Source organism: Schistocerca nitens, chromosome 7 (genome assembly GCF_023898315.1).
Source record: "Schistocerca nitens isolate TAMUIC-IGC-003100 chromosome 7, iqSchNite1.1, whole genome shotgun sequence".
In the NCBI taxonomy this organism is placed as follows: Eukaryota; Metazoa; Arthropoda; class Insecta; order Orthoptera; family Acrididae; genus Schistocerca; species Schistocerca nitens.
The window spans coordinates 85,495,001-85,517,312 of NC_064620.1; the positions used below are offsets into that span (position 1 = coordinate 85,495,001).

At 45.5% G+C, this 22,312-nt stretch overlaps 1 protein-coding gene across 1 annotated transcript in view; it reads right to left on the reverse strand.

Annotated features, from left to right (window-relative positions):
- LOC126194817 (transcription factor AP-2-beta) overlaps positions 1-20,145 on the reverse strand; it is a 420,874-nt gene extending 400,729 nt beyond the window's left edge. Inside the window, exon 1 of the mRNA XM_049933144.1 lies at positions 20,025-20,145. The gene's annotated coding sequence lies outside the window, so the exon portion shown is untranslated. The remainder of the gene's footprint in view (positions 1-20,024) is intronic.
- Between the last annotated feature and the right edge of the window lie 2,167 nt (positions 20,146-22,312).

Sequence of the window (22,312 nt, forward strand, 5' to 3'; positions counted from 1 at the left end):
AAACAGATCGATGATAAGTTGTCAGAGTGCAGGACAGGTAAAAGAGCAAAAGACAATGAAAAAGAATAATATATGAATAACATGAAATGAGGTATAACACAGGTTTTTAAAAACTTAATACCCACCATCTGGCGTGGGAAGTTAGAAGTACAACGTTCGTGATTCACGTAAAATGTTACGTTAAGACTAAGGAGTCAAATATATAAAATTAGTAATAGTACAAAACTGCCATTACTTAATAATTAAAATGCCGTGAAACACGATGTTCATTACAAAAAAGTTTGTAGGTGTGGATAAACAATTTTGTTATCATATTTAACCGACATGCTGATGTACGTCTCGTTTGTCCCTTTGGACAAGCTAGCAGTGTTATAACAGTGGTTATAGGCTTCCGCTTAAGCACTGGGTCAGAACCCATACATACATGACATCAAATATACACGGTTGCTTACTGTAAAACATAGCCCTATCATTTGGCGTGGGAAGTTAGAAGTATATCGTTCTTGATTTACGTAAATATTACGTTAAAACTGAGAAGTCAAATATATATAAAAATAGTTTTCTTGATTTACGTAAATATTACGTTAAAACTGAGAAGTCAAATATATATAAAAATAGTATTACTGAAGATGGTTACTAAGTGACCGAAAATCGATTTTGCGGTTAATAAAACAAAAAAATACGACCAATGCTGTCTCTCCTTCTAAGTATACCCATTATCTGGTCGTGGTGCACAGGACACCCTATGGAGTCGCCAATCAATAACAGTTACGACTCAGCGCTCGCGGCCCACTTGTCTGCCGGCCGGGGTGGCCGAGCGGTTCTAGGGGCTATAGTCTGAAACCGTGCGATAGTTACGGTCGCAGGTTCGAATCCTGCCTCGGGCATGGATGTGTTTGATGTCCTTAGGTTAGTTAGGTTTAAGTAGTTCTAAGTTCTAGGGGACTGATGACGTCCCATAGTGCTCAGAGCCATTTGAACCATTTTTGAACCCATCTGTCTGACCCGTTTGTGTAGCCTATCGGCAAATCTTTAGTAGAAGTGACGTAGTCTTACGACTATGTACTGTAGTACTAACATTTTAAGTTTGATAAGGCGAATAACTGGCATGCTTTAATTTTGTGACATTTCTGAAGATGGCTACATTATTATAGCCGAAACCTAGGTAAAGTTTCTCTGCTTATGCAACTGGAGGCTGAAATTTAATATAAGAACAGAGAATTCCACCCTGTCTAGGCCACGTCACCCACACCGTAGTCAAGTTTCTGCCGCGCACATTCTTCTCAGCTGGGGACAGTACAAATGGCGCTATTGGACAGAAATAGTAGGAGAATATGTGTACTTAACTGCCCCTTGTACCTATGTCAGTATTCGAAAGCAGAGTCACTACTTACCCATCAAGTAAAGCATCAATTGTTCTTGAGTTACCGACGGGACTTTTGCAACCCCTTGACAGAGTTATATACGTAGGCAGTAACGGGGATCGAACTTAGGACCTACGTGTTGCAGCAGCAGACACTTAGGCCCCCCTCTCCCCCCCCCCCCCCAACCATCCATAGAGTCGTGACAAGTGACGAATGCGCAGTGAATCAAAACGTCCAAAGTATTCTACAAAATATCTGTTTTTAAGGTCTTGGCACGTCGCTAGTCAGACAAGAGACTTGGAAAAAGACAGCATGTTATACTACACCGTATCAGAGATCCAAACCACGTAGCTGATAGAATCTGATCTCATTCACAGAGCACAAGGTGTTTCTGGGGAAAACATGTTTACACTAAATGAAATCTGCAGATTTCTTCGCACAAATATATGGAGCCTATGAGACATCTAATTATCAGTTTACCGAAAAGTATTCCAGATTATCTGAATATTGTGTGCCACAATGGAAATACTAGGCCATGTTCCAGGTTATATGTGATTTGCAACAAACTATAAGTATTTAACGCTAATGCAAAGTGTACAGCCCCGCGACACAGTGAACTAATATGTAAACTACAGCCTGTGAGGTCTGCTACCTGCAACATTCTGCTGCTTTTGTAATGCTTATTTCGCTTCTTATGTTATTTACAAAAAGTAAATTCGAAAATATTACAGTAAATCTACCGAAAATTCTCAATTTTACAGCAGAGTATATCGCCATTTTTCCCATATTTCGTCGGTTTACACGCACTTTACATGAAGTCTTGTACGATGCTCTACGTTAATTTCACAGAATTTGCGACAGAATCACATACCGAATTTTATTTCAGGCTTTGAAAATGTCAGTCAGTAAAGTTTAACTTTTTCAAACAATTAAGTAAACTATAGCTGAACATAAAGCATTCGCTCCTACGCTGGTTATCTATGGACAACACCAGATGCAGCTGTGTAGCGTTGTGTCGATCGTACCTTCGTCATGTTTACCTTTATACTGCGTTGCGTTCGTGGGTTAGTGCTTAGCAACGTACTTACGGAGCGTGGTGTGCTGCATTGCAATTAAACATTGCGCGAAGCAGTGCTGAGTATTTAATATACCGTTTCTCAAGAGAACTGATTACTTTTGCAGTGTAAATTACTTCAGACTTTCAAATACAAACGTGCAAATGAATCTTAACTGTAACTTAGTGAATACCTAAAACATCCGAAACGTCACTGTACTTTGGAAAATAAAAAATTTGTTACTTATCTCCACTCTTACACAATTATACCTATACTAGTAATTGGTAAACGACAATCGCTAAAGTTAATCATTTTTTTCAACTTTATTACTCTGAAAAGCAATGACGCACACTATAGATTTACTACTCAACAGAAAGAACACACCAGCAGCAGGTAATAGCACAGAATTAACATGATATTTACACACGGGTAAAGCATTGATCCAAAGCGAACTATTTTAACTCAGTGTAACGTCGATATATTCGGTTTTTTAAACCATAAAAATGTTGATTACGCTAGCAATCTACGATCTGATTTAAGTTCCAGACTTACGGGTTACCTATGATGAATTGCTTGCCGACAGCTTTTTGCATAAATTATATTTTTTCTTTCAGTGATACAACACTAGTTGCGAAACGTTTCCTGATAACTACAGTCTCTAATGATCTCGGCATCAATGAGACGTTAACTCCGACACTAACAACGATTAAAGTTATTTCCCCCGCTCGCAAAATGTTTCTACAGACTCCACTGTGTGCCAGATGGCGGCGCAGAAAAAACAGGCACTACGATTATTTCCTTCATGCGTATTTCTTCTTATATGGAACACTAATGGCTCTCGTTGGCAGTTATGAAGGACATGCAGCCAATCACAGAGAGCGTAAATGCTCTGTGTCGTTGTGAAAAAAATAAGGTTGCTAAGACATAAACCAGTTAATTATTCAGAATCTTTCTACGCCGTCAATATATTTGTTCTCATAGAAGACAAGTCTTACATTGAAAATTACATAATCTGAAGCGAAAAATGTGTCTTGTTTGTTATTCGTTATTATTGTGGTTTGAAGATCAAATACTGCATCGAACTGATAGCGGAGTGATGAATGGTTGCGACTGCTCGTATTGAAACACACGTATTCAAAATTTTGAAATTCTGCTGATATGTTTTCTTCACTTTGATGGTGGCCTGTCTCCAACTTTATCCAACATCTGTACAGATGACGTACCCAGAGCTTGGAAACAATGTATCACCTACGGCATAAAGACCAACAGAGAGAAACTTTTTTCTCTGCTATACGCAGGGAATCAGATAATAACGCAAGAAAATGAAGATAACCTGCAAAGATCTGTTGTCCGGCTTGTTGGCTCCTAAATATATCACGAAAATCTCCACTAATAAAACACAGATTATTGCGTTTAAGGGAAAATCGTCAGTAAGATCTAAAATCCTAGTAAATAATGTAATACTGGACCAAGCAACCCACTTTCAGTATATCGGCTGTGACACAGGACGAAATTTGGACAGTGAAGTAACATTTAAAGTAATATGTGGAAGAATGAGAAATACGATACAGTAAGTGAAAGAGATATGCATGATGTTTTGCACAGTTGTGGCAGTACCAGCTATACCGTGTGGATCTGAAGGCGGCTTCCCGCACAAAAGGACATGAACGGGATCCAGGCTGCTTAAATGTGATTTTTCGATGTTGAAGCGTTCACCAGAGACGATAGCTTTAGACATGAAGATATTAGAAATGAATTACAGGACCATTCAGTGCACAAGAAACTAGAAGTACAGATAAAGTGATTCGGGGGTGGGGGGCGGGAACATGTAGTTAGGATGTAAACAGATTCCAAACCAAATGCTTCTACATTTGCATCAAGCCACCATGTCGGAGTGTACACTGTACCGCTATTAATCATTTCCTTCCCTGCCCCATTCGCAGACAAAGCAAGTGAAAAACGACTGTCTATATCTCTCCGTCTGAGCACTTATTTTTTGTATCTTATCTTTCTGGGACTTAGGCGAAATGTGTGTTGGCGGCAGTAGGATCGTTCTGCAGTCAACTTCAAATGCTCGTTCTGTAAAATTTCTCCGTGGTGTTCCTCGAAAAGAACGTCGCCTTGTTTCCAGGGAATCCCATTTGAGTTCCCGAAGAAGTTCCGCAACTCTTGCCTGTAATTCTGACCTACCGGTAACAAATCTAGCAGTCCCCCTCTGAATCGCTTCGATGTCTATTTTTAACCCGATCTGGTGCGGATCCCAAACACTTGATCAGTACTCAAGAATAAGTCGCACTAACGTCCTACATGCGTTCCACTTCCCTAATTGCCTCCCGAAGTCGACCATTCGCCTTTTCTACCACATCGTCGGTCCAAACAAATGGATCAAATTGCACTAAGTACTATGGGACATAACATCTGAGGTCATCAGTCCCCTAGACTTAGAAATACTTAAACCTAACTAACCTAAGGACATCACACGCACCCATGCCCGAGGCAGGATTCGAACCTACGACCGAGCAGCAGCGCAGTTCCGGGCTGATGCGCCTAGAATCGCTCGGCCACAGCGGCCGGCGCATCGTCGGTCCATTTCATATCGCTTTGCATGGTTGTGCCCATATATTTAAAAGACATGACTGTGTCAAGCAGTACACTACTAATTCTGTATCGGAACATTATAAGTTTTCTTTTCCCCCGCAACCGCATTGCCTTACATTTTTCTACATTTAGAGCCAGCTGCTATTCATCACACCAACTGGAAATGTTGTCCAAGTCATGCTTGACTACAAACCTAGAGCGACAAGACAGGTGAAGACCACAGAGGAGATGACTGGATCTCGTTGAGTGGAACAGGTGAATTTACCTAATCCATGAAGGCCGAAGGAGGAGAAGAAAAAGAAGGACAAGAACGAAAAAAATCAGCTCTGCTGAACGAGCTAGAGTAACTCCGTGTACGAGAACTGGAGAGATTTTTTCCCCTCTATTTTTGTTTTTCGCTCCTGTTCTGATTTCTGTCGGGTTCGCTCAACGGGAAATTGAGAGCCTGCAGGTCGTCATTACGCACTGGAATAATCGCTTCGAAATACAGCGGAGGACCGGTAGGTGGAGCAGATGTGGGGACACGCCTCGGAACGCCGTTAGATCTGAAAATCGCGCTGCTCCGGCACACAGGAAGCGGCTCGGCCCCACTGGACGACTGGAGCGGAGAAACGCGGAACTGGAGAAGCCGGCGACAGCGGCGACGCGGGCCCACGCGACCGCTGGGACGCCTTAATTGCGAAACATAACGGTGGCCCGCTCGCCTAATAGCTGCCGATTCGCCGGCTTAATAATATGTGACGGGCGCGGCGGGGGGATTTAATCAGCGACCGGACCCTGCTCGACAGACCTTGGTAAGGGGTGAGGTGGGGAGGGGGCGGAAGAGAAGGGAAGGGTCAATTTTAATATCGATAGCAGCATTCCTTCAGCTGCTGTCCGAGGAACCGCAAGGCGAGACAGGCCGGGACGAGGGACGGAGTACGAAAGCGTGCTCGGCACTAATAAGGCCCGCCCGACACCGCCAAATTACGCGGACACAGTGGACTCGCTAAATACCTCTTCGCGCGACGGGCGCCTAGGGTGCTGCGATCAGAAGATGGCGATGCCCAACAATACGAACACAGTGTTTGAGCACGATGGACTCGCTAAATGAGTCGCTGTTTTGTGCGATGAGCGAGCCTAGGGTCCAGTGATCACCAGTGTGTGCACGCGGTGGACTCACTAAACGGGTCGCTGCTTTGAGCGGCGAGCGAGGCTTGGTTGCAGTGAGCAGAAGATGGTGATACATTTTGCAGACACTGCATGAGGGCAGGGTAGACTTGCTAAGTGCACTGCTGTTTCGCGCCATGACGAGCCTAGATTGCAGCGACCAGAAGATGGTGGCCGGCCGCGGTGGTCTAGCGGTTCTAGGCGCTTCAGTCCGGAACCGCGCGACTGCTACGGTCGCAGGTTCGAATCCTGCCTCGGGCATGGATGTGTGTGATGTCCTTAGGTTGGTTAGGTTTAAGTATTTCTAAGTTATAGGGGACTGATGACCACAGATGTTAAGTCCCATAGTGCTCAGAGCCATTTGAACCATTTTTTTTTTAGATGTGCGCGATGGACTCCCTATATGCGTCGCTACTTTCTGCGACGAGCGAGCCTAGGTTGCAGTGGTCAGAAGATGGGGATGTGTGTGCACATGGTGGACTCGCTAAATGCGTCGCTGCTTCGCTCGACGCGCGAGCCTACGTAGCAGAGATCCAGAGATGGGAATGCTACGTTATAAAGACACAGTGCATGTCCATGGACTCACTAAACGCGTCTGTGCTTTACGCTCTGGGCGAACTTGTGTCGCAGCGACCAGAAGATGGCGACGTCAAATTACGCAGACAAAGTGTGTGCTCGAGTTGGATTCACTAGACACGTCGCTAGTTCACGCGACGAGCTAGGCTAGGTTGCAGCGATCAAAAGATGGCAATGCCAGTGTCACACATATCTGCTCCCAAGACTGTGGTTACATGAATGTCACGACTCTCCAGCCTAATTAACGCTCCCATCATACATACTTGTAGATTTTGTGGCGCCGCGCGAAATCTCACTCTCGGCCATGGTCAAACGCCACACAGTTTTTGAGATATGCGGCGCCTGATAAATTACCGGCCGTACACCATCTAATCAAAAGCACCCGGACACTTGTTAGTGGATAGTAATATAAGGAGCGTTCACATTTAGTTTTTGCTGGGGACACCTTCCAGTGAGGTGTCCGAATGTGTGTGAAGCAATGGCAGCCCATTCTTCCTCAAGTGCCGAAACTACAGAAGGTAGCGATGTTGGATGTTGGATGCTGGAGCGAAGTCGATGTTCTTCCTCATCCCAAATGTGTTCCGCTGGCTTCATGTCGGGACTCTGGACAGGCCAGTCCATTTCAATAATGTTTCTGTCCACAAACCATTGGCTCAAGATGATGATGATGAAGGAGATGATGATAATGTTGGTTTGTGGGGGCGCTCAACACCGAGGTCATCAGCGCCTGTACAAGTTCCCAATCTTTCCAGTTCCAATCTCGCCACTTCCCGATCGATGATGAGATGATAAGGACAACACAAACACACAGTCCCCAGGAGGAGAAAATCCCATAGATGCGGACCATTGGCTCAAGGCTGATGCTTTATGACGTGGTGCATTAAGAAGCAGAGAAAAACAATCATCATCTCGGAACTGTTCATCTACTGTACGCTACTACACAATGTTGAAAAATGTGTTCACATTTTTCCGAACTTATCGTTTTCTTAAGAATAGGAAGGGGACAACACCTTAACCACGAAAACCCATATTGGAACACCACCTCCTCCTTGCTTCACTGTTGGCACTACACATGATGGCAGGTAACGTTCTCCACGAATTCGCGAAACCCAGACCCTTCAGTTGGCTTGCCATAGAGCAAACCGCGACGTATCGCTCTAGATTACTTGTTTCTAGTCATCCGTCGTCCAGTGGCGTCGGTTTTTACACCACCTCAAGCCTCACATGGCATTGACTACACAAAAGTTTGGCTCACTCTCCTAGCTGGACTGCTGGAACTCACGAGTGACTCCTCCGCCGATTTCGTGGAATTTTATACAACCACCCTTCGCAATGCTCCTCCGTCCCGCGCCGTCAGCAAGTTATGTCTACGTGGTCTTGGTTTACCGGTGGATGTTCCTTCGCGTTTCCGCATAACAATCACATCACCAACAGTCGATTTTTGCAGCTTTAGAAGAGTTGAAGTGTCCCTGATGTATTTGTTGCTCACGCGACATACAGTGATTAGTCTACGTTCGAAGTCACTCAGCTCTCCTGGTCGATCCATTCTGCGGTTACTGCTTCTCTATTGACAACGTATTACACCTCCCTCCTTCTGTATTAGCAGGGCCGCCTTTCGTGAATTCTAGCGGTCGATTCCGCATTACAAAAGTGTGTGGCTGGATACTTTTGGTCACATAGGACATTGCTCTACAGAAGTACTCGGAAGCCTTGAAACTTCTTGGCGAATTAAAACTGTGTGCCGTACCGAGACTCGAACTCGGGATCCTTGCTTTTGTGGGTAAGTGTTCCGCAGGAGAGCTTCTGTGAAGTTTGGAAGGTAGGAAACGAGTTACTTTCGGGATTAAAGCTGTGAGGACGGGTCGTGAGTCGTGCTTGGGTAGCTCAGGGTAGAGCACTTGCGAAAGGCAAAGGTCCCAAGTTTGAGTCTCGGTTCGGCATACAGTTTTAATCTACCGGGAAGTTTCATATCAGCACACAATCCCTGCAGAGTGAAAATTTCATTTTACTCAGAAGCCTTTATTGGAGGGCCCGGTTTAATTATCTACACTTCCACGATATTAAAACAAGTATAAAACAGCGTAAGTTTAAAATGGCGTTTACTATATGCTTTTAACCACATGGCTCCAAAGTCAAAATTAACGACCCTTGGCTATGTAACTACTTTCACGAAGTCTCCGAACCTGCCCCTGTGGCCGAGCGGTTCTAGGCGCTTCAGTCTGGAACCGCGCGACCGCTACGGTCGCAGGTTCTAATCCTGCCTCGGGCATTGATGAGTGTGATGTCCTTAGGTTAGTTGGGTTTAAGTAGTCTAAGTTCTAGGGGACTGATGACCTCAGATGTTAAGTGCACCTCAGATGTTAAGTCCCTTAGTGCTCAGAGCGATTTGAACCATTTTGAAGTCTCCGAGCTCCAACCAGTACATAATACTGTGACAAATTGCTATAAACAGTAACTACCGTAAAATGCCTGGGAGTAAGTATCCGGACCAACAATTAGTAAGAAAAACAATGCTAGACACAGATTCGTAGGACGAATCTGAAGGAAATGTAATTCATTCAGGAGTGAGTCCCCATACACTTGTTCGATCATTTCATCGGTATTCCTTATTCGTCCTGGATTAATAGAAGAGATACACAACATCCAAAGAAGAGGGCCATTTTCCACCACGGGATCGTCTGGTTAGTGTTAAAGCGTTTAGGACATGTTAACAAACTTTTGTGGCAGACGTTACAATAAACTTGCAATCGAGGCGGATTTTTTATAATCATTACAGTAAAGGCTTTGTGCATCGCGGAGAGGTTTATTATTGAAATTCCGAGAGAGGGTTCAAAAATGGTTCAAATGGCTCTGAGCACTATGGGACTTAATTTCTGCCGGCCGCGGTGGTCTCGCGGTTCTAGGCGCGCAGTCCGGAACCGTGCGACTGCTACGGTCGCAGGTTCGAATCCTGCCTCGGGCATGGATGTGTGTAATGTCCTTAGGTTAGTTAGGTTTAAGTAGTTCTAAGTTCTAGGGGACTGATAACCACAGCAGTTGAGTCCCATAGTGCTCAGAGCCATTTTTTGAACTTAATTTCTGAGGTCATCAGTCCCCTAGAACTTAGAACTACTTGAACCTAACTAACCTAAGGACATCACACACAGCCATGCCCGAGGCAGGATTCGAACCTGCGACCACTGCGGTCGCGTGGTTCTAGACTGCAGCGCCTAGAACCGCTTGGCCACCCCAGCCGGCTCCGAGAGAGGGCTTTCCAGGAAGAGTCGGATATTACTCGTAGAAAAAGTTATCATTCGCTCCACATATCAGTCACGAAACTACATTTGTTTGCAATTTTCTGACACCGGATATTCCGAAGATTTTCCGAACTGCGTGGGGGCGGTGATGTTTTCAGTGGGTTTCCCATAGCGTCAGGTAGATGTCTGTGGTTTTCCAAATTTGGCCAAGTGTGTGGTTGTGTTTTTAGCTGGGCAGAACTTATCAGAGTACCGTTGGCGAGAAACATGCCAAGCGCTCGGCTACATTTCTGATTAAGATGCCTAAAAGCTTTAATAAAACTGAGACATTACTGTGAGCTCTATCAGTCGGTCGGAGACCGTCATGGACGGAGGAACCCTTGTTCAACGGGATCTGATGCGTAATAGTATTGGCAGTTCCGCGTACCGTAGACAGATTTCATATTTGGAGCAAGCGTGTGTGATTTTACGACCGCAGCTTTGCTGTAGTAAAGGTGGCTCGACAATTGTTACTCTCTAACTCGAGAAAGAAATCACTTATAAAGCATGTGGACCAAGAGTAGCGCCGGCATGTGGCATGTGGTGTATACTATAGTATAGGTTATGTGCAAAGAGATGTTTACTAGAACAAACCAATACCATGTGCATTAAGAGTATATGAATCAACAAATGATTGCATGAACATGACACAAAAATGAATACCACTGAAGATGCATAAAATAAATTGGGGGAACACGTGTTGTGCTCAAGAACAACGTTTCGGTTGCAAAAGAACTAAGTTTTATTATCTTTGTGGTGACAGATGACTGAAGTTAGCAACTGAGGAAAATGAGTGCAAATATTAACATTATACCGTCTGAAAACCTGCGGCACACCGTTGTACGCAACTAAATTAGCTCGAAAAGGAACATACGGATAACAATGGCTAAAAGAAGGGACAAGATGAGAGCACAATCGTTAAGGTATCAGGGAATAAGTTCCATAGTTCTAGAAGGATCCGTAGAGAGCGAAAAATGAAGGAAGGTACTGGAATACACTCCTGGAAATGGAAAAAAGAACACATTGACACGGGTGTGTCAGACCCACCATACTTGCTCCGGACACTGCGAGAGGGCTGTACAAGCAATGATCACACGCACGGCACAGCGGACACACCAGGAACCGCGGTGTTGGCCGTCGAATGGCGCTAGCTGCGCAGCATTTGTGCACCGCCGCCGTCAGTGTCAGCCAGTTTGCCGTGGCATACGGAGCTCCATCGCAGTCTTTAACACTGGTAGCATGCCGCGACAGCGTGGACGTGAACCGTATGTGCAGTTGACGGACTTTGAGCGAGGGCGTATAGTGGGCATGCGGGAGGCCGGGTGGACGTACCGCCGAATTGCTCAACACGTGGGGCGTGAGGTCTCCACAGTACATCGATGTTGTCGCCAGTGGTCGGCGGAAGGTGCACGTGCCCGTCGACCTGGGACCGGACCGCAGCGACGCACGGATGCACGCCAAGACCGTAGGATCCTACGCAGTGCCGTAGGGGACCGCACCGCCGCTTCCCAGCAAATTAGGGACACTGTTGCTCCTGGGGTATCGGCGAGGACCATTCGCAACCGTCTCCATGAAGCTGGGCTACGGTCCCGCACACCGTTAGGCCGTCTTCCGCTCACGCCCCAACATCGTGCAGACCGCCTCCAGTGGTGTCGCGACAGGCGTGAATGGAGGGACGAATGGAGACGTGTCGTCTTCAGCGATGAGAGTCGCTTCTGCCTTGGTGCCAATGATGGTCGTATGCGTGTTTGGCGCCGTGCAGGTGAGCGCCACAATCAGGACTGCATACGACCGAGGCACACAGGGCCAACACCCGGCATCATGGTGTGGGGAGCGATCTCCTACACTGGCCGTACACCACTGGTGATCGTCGAGGGGACACTGAATAGTGCACGGTATATCCAAACCGTCATCGAACCCATCGTTCTACCATTCCTAGACCAGCAAGGGAACTTGCTGTTCCAACAGGACAATGCACGTCCGCATGTATCCCGTGCCACGCAACGTGCTCTAGAAGGTGTAAGTCAACTACCCTGGCCAGCAAGATCTCCGGATCTGTCCCCCATTGAGCATGTTTGGGACTGGATGAAGCGTCGTCTCACGCGGTCTGCACGTCCAGCACGAACGCTGGTCCAACTGAGGCGCCAGGTGGAAATGGCATGGCAAGCCGTTCCACAGGACTACATCCAGCATCTCTACGATCGTCTCCATGGGAGAATAGCAGCCTGCATTGCTGCGAAAGGTGGATATACACTGTACTAGTGCCGACATTGTGCATGCTCTGTTGCCTGTGTCTATGTGCCTGTGGTTCTGTCAGTGTGATCATGTGATGTATCTGACCCCAGGAATGTGTCAATAAAGTTTCCCCTTCCTGGTACAATGAATTCACGGTGTTCTTATTTCAATTTCCAGGAGTGTATATCCAATGAATATCTGAAGATGATGAGTGTATGGTGTCTGAAATTAAGAGGTTGATGTTTTATTCGGCGGCAGTAATGTGTTAGATGAAAAGAGCTAATAACTAGCCAGAGAAGCTGCTGATCGAAGAGATGGACTTGAATTGGGTAATCAAAGTGGAAACAAACCTTACTGTCTGGGTGGCAGCTGAAGTTGGTGTGCCATTCCACCTTTTATACCTTTGAACTGCTATTCTGACTTCGTTCTTTATTGAGGATCTGAGAACGTTTCAGTGAGCCAGTTAGAGTATAAACAGAGACTGTTTGCGACGTGCTTTTCCAGCCCAGCAGTCCTATCTTGAAATTTATGTTTTTATTCGGACTGATACAGTACTGTTATCATCTGTGTCAGAGTTGTGTCTCTTCTATCTTTGTCTCGCGACTTAGCGAGGCTGTCGATTCTTAGCACTAATATGACTGTGCAGTGACTCGGTCTTGGTCTGACCGATTAACAGTCCCTTCGCCGCCAGAGGTGCAATTACGTAGAACGCTGGGAGGAAAGACTCTGAATTTTAATGGATTTGCTGACAGATTTATGGTTCTCCTTACTGTAAACTGAAAGCGTATAATTTTCGCTAACTGGTATCGGTACTTCAGTACGAAACATTTTTTTAAGGTGTGGTTATGGACTTATGCCAATAATACATATATAAGTGAAATAATAACTGGTCTCAGTGTCGACTGTCACTGGGAATAGTAAGCCCTCTTTCTAGCAGTGTGACCGAAACATTTACTTTCGCAGCTCAGTGAAGCATTATAGGTGTGGGCTATAGAAGAATGTTGAAAATTAGGTGGACATAAGATGAGAAATTATGTTCTTTGAAGAATCAGAGAGGGAAGGATTATTTGAAAAATACACAGAGTGATATAGAAGTCAGGGAATAACACTGTGCAGAGAGCTGTGGAGGGTGAAAACTATAGCTGTCAGAGTTGGTTACGGAGATGCATACTTGCCGACAGTTAATATTTTACGTCATTACAGATTTTCTTTTGCCTATGTACTTATTTTAAATCACTGCTGATCCAGGATAACAGATCTGTACTGTCTGCGTCTTGCACAGCGGCTTACTACCAGAAGGTGCTCACTACACAGTAGAGGTGAACACATCGTGACATCACCCTAGCCCTAGGTGTCGACAGATGCTTTGTGATGGCGTAAGTCAGACAGGAAACGGCTTAAGGCACTGATGTTATTTCGAAAGTCGTCTGGCATTTATGTTGCGTAATAAGCAATACAAACCGGCAGTCGTTCAAGTGAGTTTCCAGTGCCAGAGGATCGTGGGCTTTAGTACTGACCTCGGAATTGGTGTGCATATAAAGTGCTTGTCATCATGTGTTGCCGTTCCACTGCATTTATACGCAATGCTAGCTAAATAAACCTAATAATCACACCGTCTCCCTGTTCGACGTAGCCTACAAAAGTAATGAGTATCGCTGAGAAACGACATGATACTGAAAGTGCACTGCATTCATATTAACACGAAGGTTTCAGTTCAGGTAAAGCGGGTTCTCTCATCGTCAGCATTACTGAAACGGCTGTGAGTAAACAAGTCACATTTGAAGCAATTTCCTTGAAGCAGACGCACCTAGTGAAATTGTTATCCCATTCAGTAAGGAAGAATGGTTCAAATGGCTCTGAGCACTGTGGGACTTAACAGCTAAGGTCATCAGTCCCCTAGAACTTAGAACTACTTAAACCTAACTAACCTAAGGACATCACACACATCCATGCCCGAGGCAGGATTCGAACCTGCGACCGTAGCGGTCGCGCGGTTCCACACTGAAGCGCCTAGAACCTCTCGGTCACACCGGCGGGCTAGTAAGGAAGAATGCCACTGATCTTGAACAGTATTTACGCATTCGTTGTGCTGGCATCGCCTTACATGGAAGTGAAAGTCAACAAAATATGCAAGTCTTAACAATACCGCAGCGTGATAGGTGCAGAACTTTCGATTATTTCCAACGAAATAAGACCATTTCGCTAATGGGATTGAAAGGAGTCTACTGGGCCACATTTGTATGTGGTGCCCGAATATGATTTTATAAACGATGTATGTCTTCGATAGGCTTTATATCGTTGACTATGTAAGACCGCAGACCAAGATGTAATGCTTCTGGTCTGAGATTATTATAGTCTTGCAGTAAGAGAGCGTTGGCGCACAGTTGTAGGCAGCTGTCTGTGAGGGAAAGACGATGGAATAGGCAATTTTTGTGGTGTGCTGTGTGAAGCCACCAAGTTCAAAAAATGACTCTGAGCACTATGGGACTTAACTTCTGAGGTCATCAGTCCCCTAGAACTTAGAACTACTTAAACCTAACTAACCTAAGGACATCACACACATCCATGCCCGAGGCAGGATTGGAACCTGCGACCGTGGCGGTCGCGCGGTTGTAGACTGTAGCGCCTAGAACCGCTCGGCCACTTCGGCCGACAAGCCACCAAGTGATAGATTAATTGTGAGTACGTCAATGTTGTTGAACTTGGAAGCAGAAGTATTTCTGCAAGCAAGGTAAAGATGTTAAATAATTATGATTTTTGTTTTTGTCAGCGCGTTAGTATAGATGAGTTGACTGATACTTTGTAATTATTGAGTAACACCAGAATGTACTTTAACTGATTTGATAAAAAAGGCTAGTTAGATGTTTCACTTTTGTAATGCTTCAAAGATTTATTAACAGAGCTATATGTAATCTGATGATTTGCATTTATGTTGGATTAGTGAAGTTAGACAATACTTGCTGTTTAAATTTCATTGTTTGTGAATCAACTATGAGTAATGTAACTTCGATTGTCTGATGTTTTTGAAAAGACAAACTTAGCTTCCAACATAATCTTGCAAAAAAAAAAAAAAAAAAAAAAAAAAAAAAAAAAAAAAAAACCTCAATGTTAGTAACTCACCATAATCAATTCCGCCTCCCTGTCCAGGTCATATTTCTTAAATGTTCTCGTCTATCAGCCAAAAGAATTGCACACTACTGAACCCGTAGCTATTATATTTTTGTTGTTCATGAGAGGCCAGAATGCATCGCGTTACTCCGTTGCTACTTTAGAGGTAAAACAGTTTAATTTATCTGTTACGTGCGCAGGGACCAAAGCTATCAGTTTTTAACAGGGCGTGATGATTCTGTGCGTAAGGGACTGAATGTGTTCTATAGTGGCTGTATTTCTTTATTGATATTGGGAGTTGCATTGCCCAATCAATTCGTTTAAAGTTTTTGCTACCAATAACACAGAATAAGCACACCACTTGCATTTACAACATGCAAGACGATAATTCGAGTTCAGAACCCATTCCACACATCAGATACTCATTCAACGTAATCGTAAAGTTATTTCATTGTTAAAAGAATGTTACAGGATTAATGAAAATCCTAGGCGGAAATTACTGGACCCGGATTTGAGATCCAACACCTGCCACACAGCCAAGAGAAATTGTGGGGGAACCTTGTTTGGAAGATTACAACTACCTTTTATTTTAGTGCCGGTACAAAGCAGTTCGCGCAGGAATAATATAAATTTATTTACTGCGTTTTGTGTCTTGTTTTATTGTGGTTCCGATCCTTGAAAACAATAATTTGATTGTTAATAAGATCTGACACAAAAAGTTACGTTTGCTTTCTTACTACCTTCGAGTTTCCTGCTTCTTACGTTTAACTGTGGGTGGTAGTTGGTGGTAGCGACGTGTAAGTTTTAAATGCTGTGCGTTTGTTTTGTTGAATACGGATCAAAAGGAGGCACAGGATAAGTTCTTAGGGTAGCTACGTAGGAACGTCAATAGCTCAGCATCAGAGGATATTTGCAGGAGAAGGGGAGAGGGGTATTTCATCCAACAGTCGTATCACGAACTTTAACACTTTCCTCTGTCGACCAAATGAAACTATACGTTTCCAGAGAGCTTTTCAAATCTCGTACATCTATGATGTATACATCGCTTCAGTCTGCATACGTATCCTGTTATGTCTTCACTCCATGAAGATGTGTGGTGAACTGGGATTAAATGGAGAACACTGTCACACGATTGGTGTACGGAAGCTGCACCCCATTAATTATCTTGCTCATTCTACAAATGCTCCGCATGTAAATTTTTGCTACCAAATGGATTCTTATTCTGCGTCCCGACAGTGCGCTACGCCACCTCCAGAAATTAGCAGCCACGGAGACTCGAATCAGAAATCTCGAGTGTGAAAGTCGTCTCGTTAGCGGTGACTGTCATAACTCGTGTAGGGTGTGTAGCGGTTGGGACATGCCTAACGGTAGTTCCTTCTGTCTCATAGGTGAAAGGAATTCCACTTGAGCGCCCGCAGACTGTTGGTCGAAGATGACTCTAGCGTATGCTCTCACGTTGTAAAACTCCGAATAATGAGTAGCAGCCGTGTTGGAGGACTTAGGAGAGCGCATGCGGAATTTAGCTGTGCGCCATACGTCTGCAATACTGATGCACTCATCTTCAAGAAAAAAACAGAACACATTGAACGGCTGGAGGTAGGTCGTTCATATGCACAGGACCTGTAAATTAGTTTGTTGTGCAGAAATAATTAGCATTTGAACCATGTAGGCCCGCTGGCTCAAGGTCAACATCGATATCGCGGCGCAAAACCATCTACCGACAAAACGTGACTGCGGCTCTTGTTGTCGCTGTAAACCGAGGGATAATGGATCAGTGTGACTTGAGCAGACGGACTGGAAGCCTCGCAGACGTTTGTGAGCAGAGTACCGTCAAATCAGTGAAAGAGGACTCATTACTGACATGAGAGAATGTGATGCAACCATCCGGGAAACGGCTGCTCGTGTGGAACGAAGTGTTTCAGCAATGTAATGAGTGTGTGCGGAATGGTTCACGGAAGGCCGTAGAACACGACGAGATGCGTGAGGTCGCACGACCGATCCGCCAGATATGGTGAACGGCAGTCTCAGACCATTTACTAATGACGCTTTTCTGAACTTTGAAATTTCCTCGTTCAGCGACTTTAGAAAGGATTCAGAATTCCTGTCGCTGACTGGCACCTTGTTTTCAGTGAGGATAAATGTAAGTTAATGCGGATGTTCGAATGCAGTGTCAATGGTATGCAGCTTGACTCAACCACGTCGGTTCTCTTCACTGTGGCTAATCAATGCGTTTCGCGGTAAATTTATTTTCTAAGATTGTTATATTGACGAGAAATGGCAATGAAATGAGTTTTACGTTTATTTTAATAGATGGCGGCAAGAGCGAGAAACGATATTTCTTCCGACTGATGCAATCTTATGATAAACGTCGTTTTCGGATGAAGTTTAAATTGACACCAACTTGTGACCATTTTATTCGCAAGCTAAATACTGTATGTTAACGAATACTACTTGTTTTACTTTCCAGTAACGCACCGGTGCCCTGTACCAGTTTCTGTGCACAGGTAATTGCAGATAAGGTTTTGCCTGCAGTCTGTCAGTGAGCTTTTGCGGGTAGATTTTATTCTCTTCATTTCGACAGAAAGTTACTGGCACAAGAACATAATCGTAGTTACTTATATCCCGTGGAAATGTATGGTGAGAAAATTTTTATACGTCTATGAGACCTATTTTATTATGAAATTTATACGGCGTCTGCCTGTCGCACTGTAGGTTTATCTGACCTTCACTTTGAACTTTCTAACCCGGCCATCATGCTGCTTCCCATAGATATCAAATGAGGAGACAACATGGTTTTTAGAAGAAGGAAAGCCACTGAGAGATGTAACAGACTGACAGACAAGGAAATTCGCACTTCACAAATCCATTATGGAAAAGCTATCAGGGATAACTTACATAGCGTGAAAACAATGCAACAAGCCATGTGGCCAATATTCTTTCACAAGCTTTTCACAGATGATAAACCTCAAAATTCCCTTTGTGACATATCGTGGTGAAAATATCTTCACGCAGAAGCCAGGGGAAAGCCGTACATCCACAAACATGGTTTGCCACTTTCTGCTTCATATGATATAAAACCAACTTTCAGGTACCTAGCCAACCCTGAACGGCTAAAAAATGTGTACTTGGAAAAATACAGAATAAAAATGAGAGCTACAATCACGTTATTTGGATGCGTCGTCCAAAAACAGTATTGGTGTCCTCAGTTGATGTGAATTACATACTCGTAGATGTTCCCTCCACGTGCGAATCCGTCGAGAATCATTCTCCAGTCCTAATCCGGACTCATCTGTGAGAACAGCATTGGCCCACTGTTCGACCGCCTAAGCGGCATGTTGGGGACTCCACTCTAGACGTTCCCTTCTGAGAGACGCGTCAGAGGTACACTTACAGCAAGTCTCCGACAGTAAAGGAGACTCTGCCGAAGCCTCCTGTACACCATTTGTCTCGATACAACATGTCCAGTAGATGCTGCGAGGTCAAATGCCAGTTGCCGCGCAGTCCTAAGGCGGCACAGCCGTGCCCTTACAGCAAAATAACGGTCCACTCTTTCTGACGTCACACGTGGTCCGTCCTGTCCTGGTCTTTTGGATACAGCTTCGGTCTGTATTAACTGTCGCCAGATTCGAGATACAACAAAACGGTTCACTTTAATCCATCGGGCCACATAAGGTTGCAACTGTCCTGTTTCCATTCTTACGGTCTGTGGCTGTATACACAGCGACTGTGGATGTGCGACTATCCGGAAAACGGTGCGACTATCCGGAAAACGCTATCCCGTTTGATAGGTGCCCTGACGTCATCGATGACGCGGTTGTCCATTAAAAACGTTATGATGGACCTGATACAGTACACATGGTTGATGTTTTCTTGGAAACGGATAATACTGCATGCATGGCATGGTCTCCTCGCTCTTCCGTTTTGAATCCCATGCGTAGCGCCTGGGATGCAGAAGGGAGACGGGTTGCATGACGTCAGCTTCCACCAATCACTCTCCAAGACTTGTGAGCAGCTCTGCAGGAAGAATGGGCGTTATTGGCTCAACATGAGATTGATGACATCTTTCAGTCCTGTGCTGCTGCCAGAGGTGGTTACAGCCTATAGTGAACACATTAACCAGTTGTCGAAATGTGTTAAGTTCGAAAAAAAAAAAAACAAAAAAAAATCGAAGAACATTTTTGTCTACCGTTACGCATGTTGCAGTTGTTTAAGTCTGTATTCTTTACATTATTTATAGTTTACTGTACTGTGTATACTCTTTTGTGAGTATTGAATATAATTGGGGAGAAGAGGAGTTTGTGGCACAACTTGACAAGAAGAAGGGACCGGTTGGTAGGACATGTTCTGGGGCATCAAGGGATCACAAAGTTAGCATTGGAGGGCAGCGTGGAGGGTAAAAATCGTAGAGGGAGACCAAGAGATGAATACCCTAAGCAGATTCAGAAGGATGTAGGTTGCAGTAAGTACTGGGAGATGAAGAAGCTTGCACAGGATAGAATAGCATGGAGAGCTGCATCAAACCAGTCTCAGGACTGAAGACAACAACAACAACAACAATATGTTTAAGTACAAGAATGCAATTTGCCCAATGACTGTCCTTAAGGAGACAGGACTGTCCGTGCGCTGGGAGTGGCAGTGCAGTGCTAGGGCGCGCGGCCACTCACCACATGCAGGGCGTCGGCGTCGGAGCGCCGCAGGGCGTCGTGCGCGCCGCGCTGGCCCGCGGACACGGCGGCGGCGGTCAGCTGGTTGTAGTGGTGCGCCTGGTGCAGCGAGCTGAGCGTCTGCGAGTAGGGGTCCGCCGCCGCGGCCGCCGCCACCGAGTTGAGGTAGTCCAGCTGGCCCGCGCCGCTGCCCGCGCCACCCGCGCCGCCCCCACCTGCCGAACAACAGCACCGTCACCACCAACTGTTCCTCCTCAGAATAAGATTTTCACTCTGCAGCGGAGTGTGCGCTGATACGAAACTTCCTGGCAGATTAAATCTGTGTACCGGACCGAGACTCGAACTCGGGACCTCTACGATTCGCGGGCAAGTGCTCTACTATCTGAGCTACCCAACCACGACTCTCGACCCGTCCTCACACCTTGAAATTCTGCCAGTACCTCGTCTCCTATTTCCAGACTTCACAGAAGCTCTGGCGCCGACCTGCATGGTCCGCAGGAGAGCTTCTGTGAAGTTTGGAAGATAGGAGACGAGGTACTGGCAGGATTTTAAGCTGTGAGGACGAGTCGAGAGTCGTGATTGGGTGGCTCAGATGGTAGAGCACTTGCCCGCGAAACGCAAAGGTCCCGACTTCCAGTGCCGGCCGTTGTGACCGAGAGATTCTAGGCGCTTCAGTCTGGAACCGCGCCACCGCTACGGTCGCAGGTTGGAATCCTGCCTCGGGCATGAATGTGTTCATTGTCCTTAGGTTAGTTAGGTTTAAGCAGTTCTAAGTCCTAGGGGACTGATGACCTCAGATGTTAAGTTCCATAGAGCTCAGAGCGATTTGAAGCATTTGAAACCCGAGTTCGAGTCTCGGTTCGGTACGCAGTTTTAATCTGCCAGCAAGTCTCTTATCAGCGTACACTCCGCTGCAGAGTGAAAAATCTCATTCTGGATATTGTGTATTAGCCGTCTCTTCCTATAGCTTACCCCTATTTTTCTCAGTATTTCGAACATGTTCCACCATTTTACATTGTCGAGCGCTTTTTCCAGATCGTCAAAGTTTATGTACGTGTCATGATATTTCTTTAGTCTTGGTTCCATTGTCAGCTGGAACGTCACAATTGCCTCTGTCGTGCCTTTACCTTTCGTAAAGCGTTATTTTATTATCAGACTCATTAAACCGCCCTCGTACACCTCTTTACTCTTCTTTTGAAGCCTCCACTTCTCTGTTTTCAGCACAACTGATCTCAATGGACGGTGGACGCGAGCACGTGCTCTTCCCGTCGTCAGGTGGGCCTGCATCCCTCTAGCTGCGAATCTGGAGCTTCTGCGCTCTTGGAAGGACCACACGTTCTCCGGTAGGCAATGACATATCGATTCCTTTAGCCTCCGGCTCGTTTCTAAATGACTGTAGTACTCGCATATTCCAACATCACCAGGTGCCTCGTAACAGGACTATAATTACACTGCAGCCCATTAAAATTGCTACACCAAGAAGATATGCAGATGATAAACGGGTATTCATTGGACAAATATATTATACTAGACCTGACATGTGATTACATTTTCACGCAATTTGGGTGCATAGATCCTGAGAAATCAGTACCCAGAACAACCACCTCTGGTCATAATAACGACCTTGATACGCCTGGGCATTGAGTCAGAGCTTGGATGGCGTGTGCAGGTACAGCTGCCCATGCAGCTTCAACACGATACCACAGTTCATCAAGAGTAGTGACTGGCGTATTGTGACGAGCCAGTTGCTCGGCCACCATTTACCAGACGATTTCAATTGGTGAGGGATCTGGAGAATGTGCTGTCCAGGGCAGCAGTAGAACATTTTCTGTATCCAGAATGGTCCGTACAGGACCTGCAACATGCGGTCGTGCATTATCCTGCTGAAATGTAGGGTTTCGCAGGGATCGAATGAAGGGTAGAGCCACGGGTCGTAACACATCTGAAATGTAACGTCCACTGTTCAAAGTGCCGTCAATGCGAACAAGAGGTGACCGAGACGTGTAACCAATGGCACCCCATACCATCACGCCGGGTGATACGCCAGTATGGCGATGACGAATACACGCTTCCAATGTGCGTTCACCGCGATGTCGCCAAACACGGATGCGACCATCATGATGCTGTAAACAGAACCTGGATTCATCCGAAAAAATGACGTTTTGCCACTCGTGCACCCAGGTTCGTCGTTGGGTACAGCATCGCAGGCGCTCCTGTCTGTGATGCAGCGTCAAGGGTAACCGCAGCCATGGTCTCCGAGCTGATAGTCCATGTTGCTGCGATCGTCG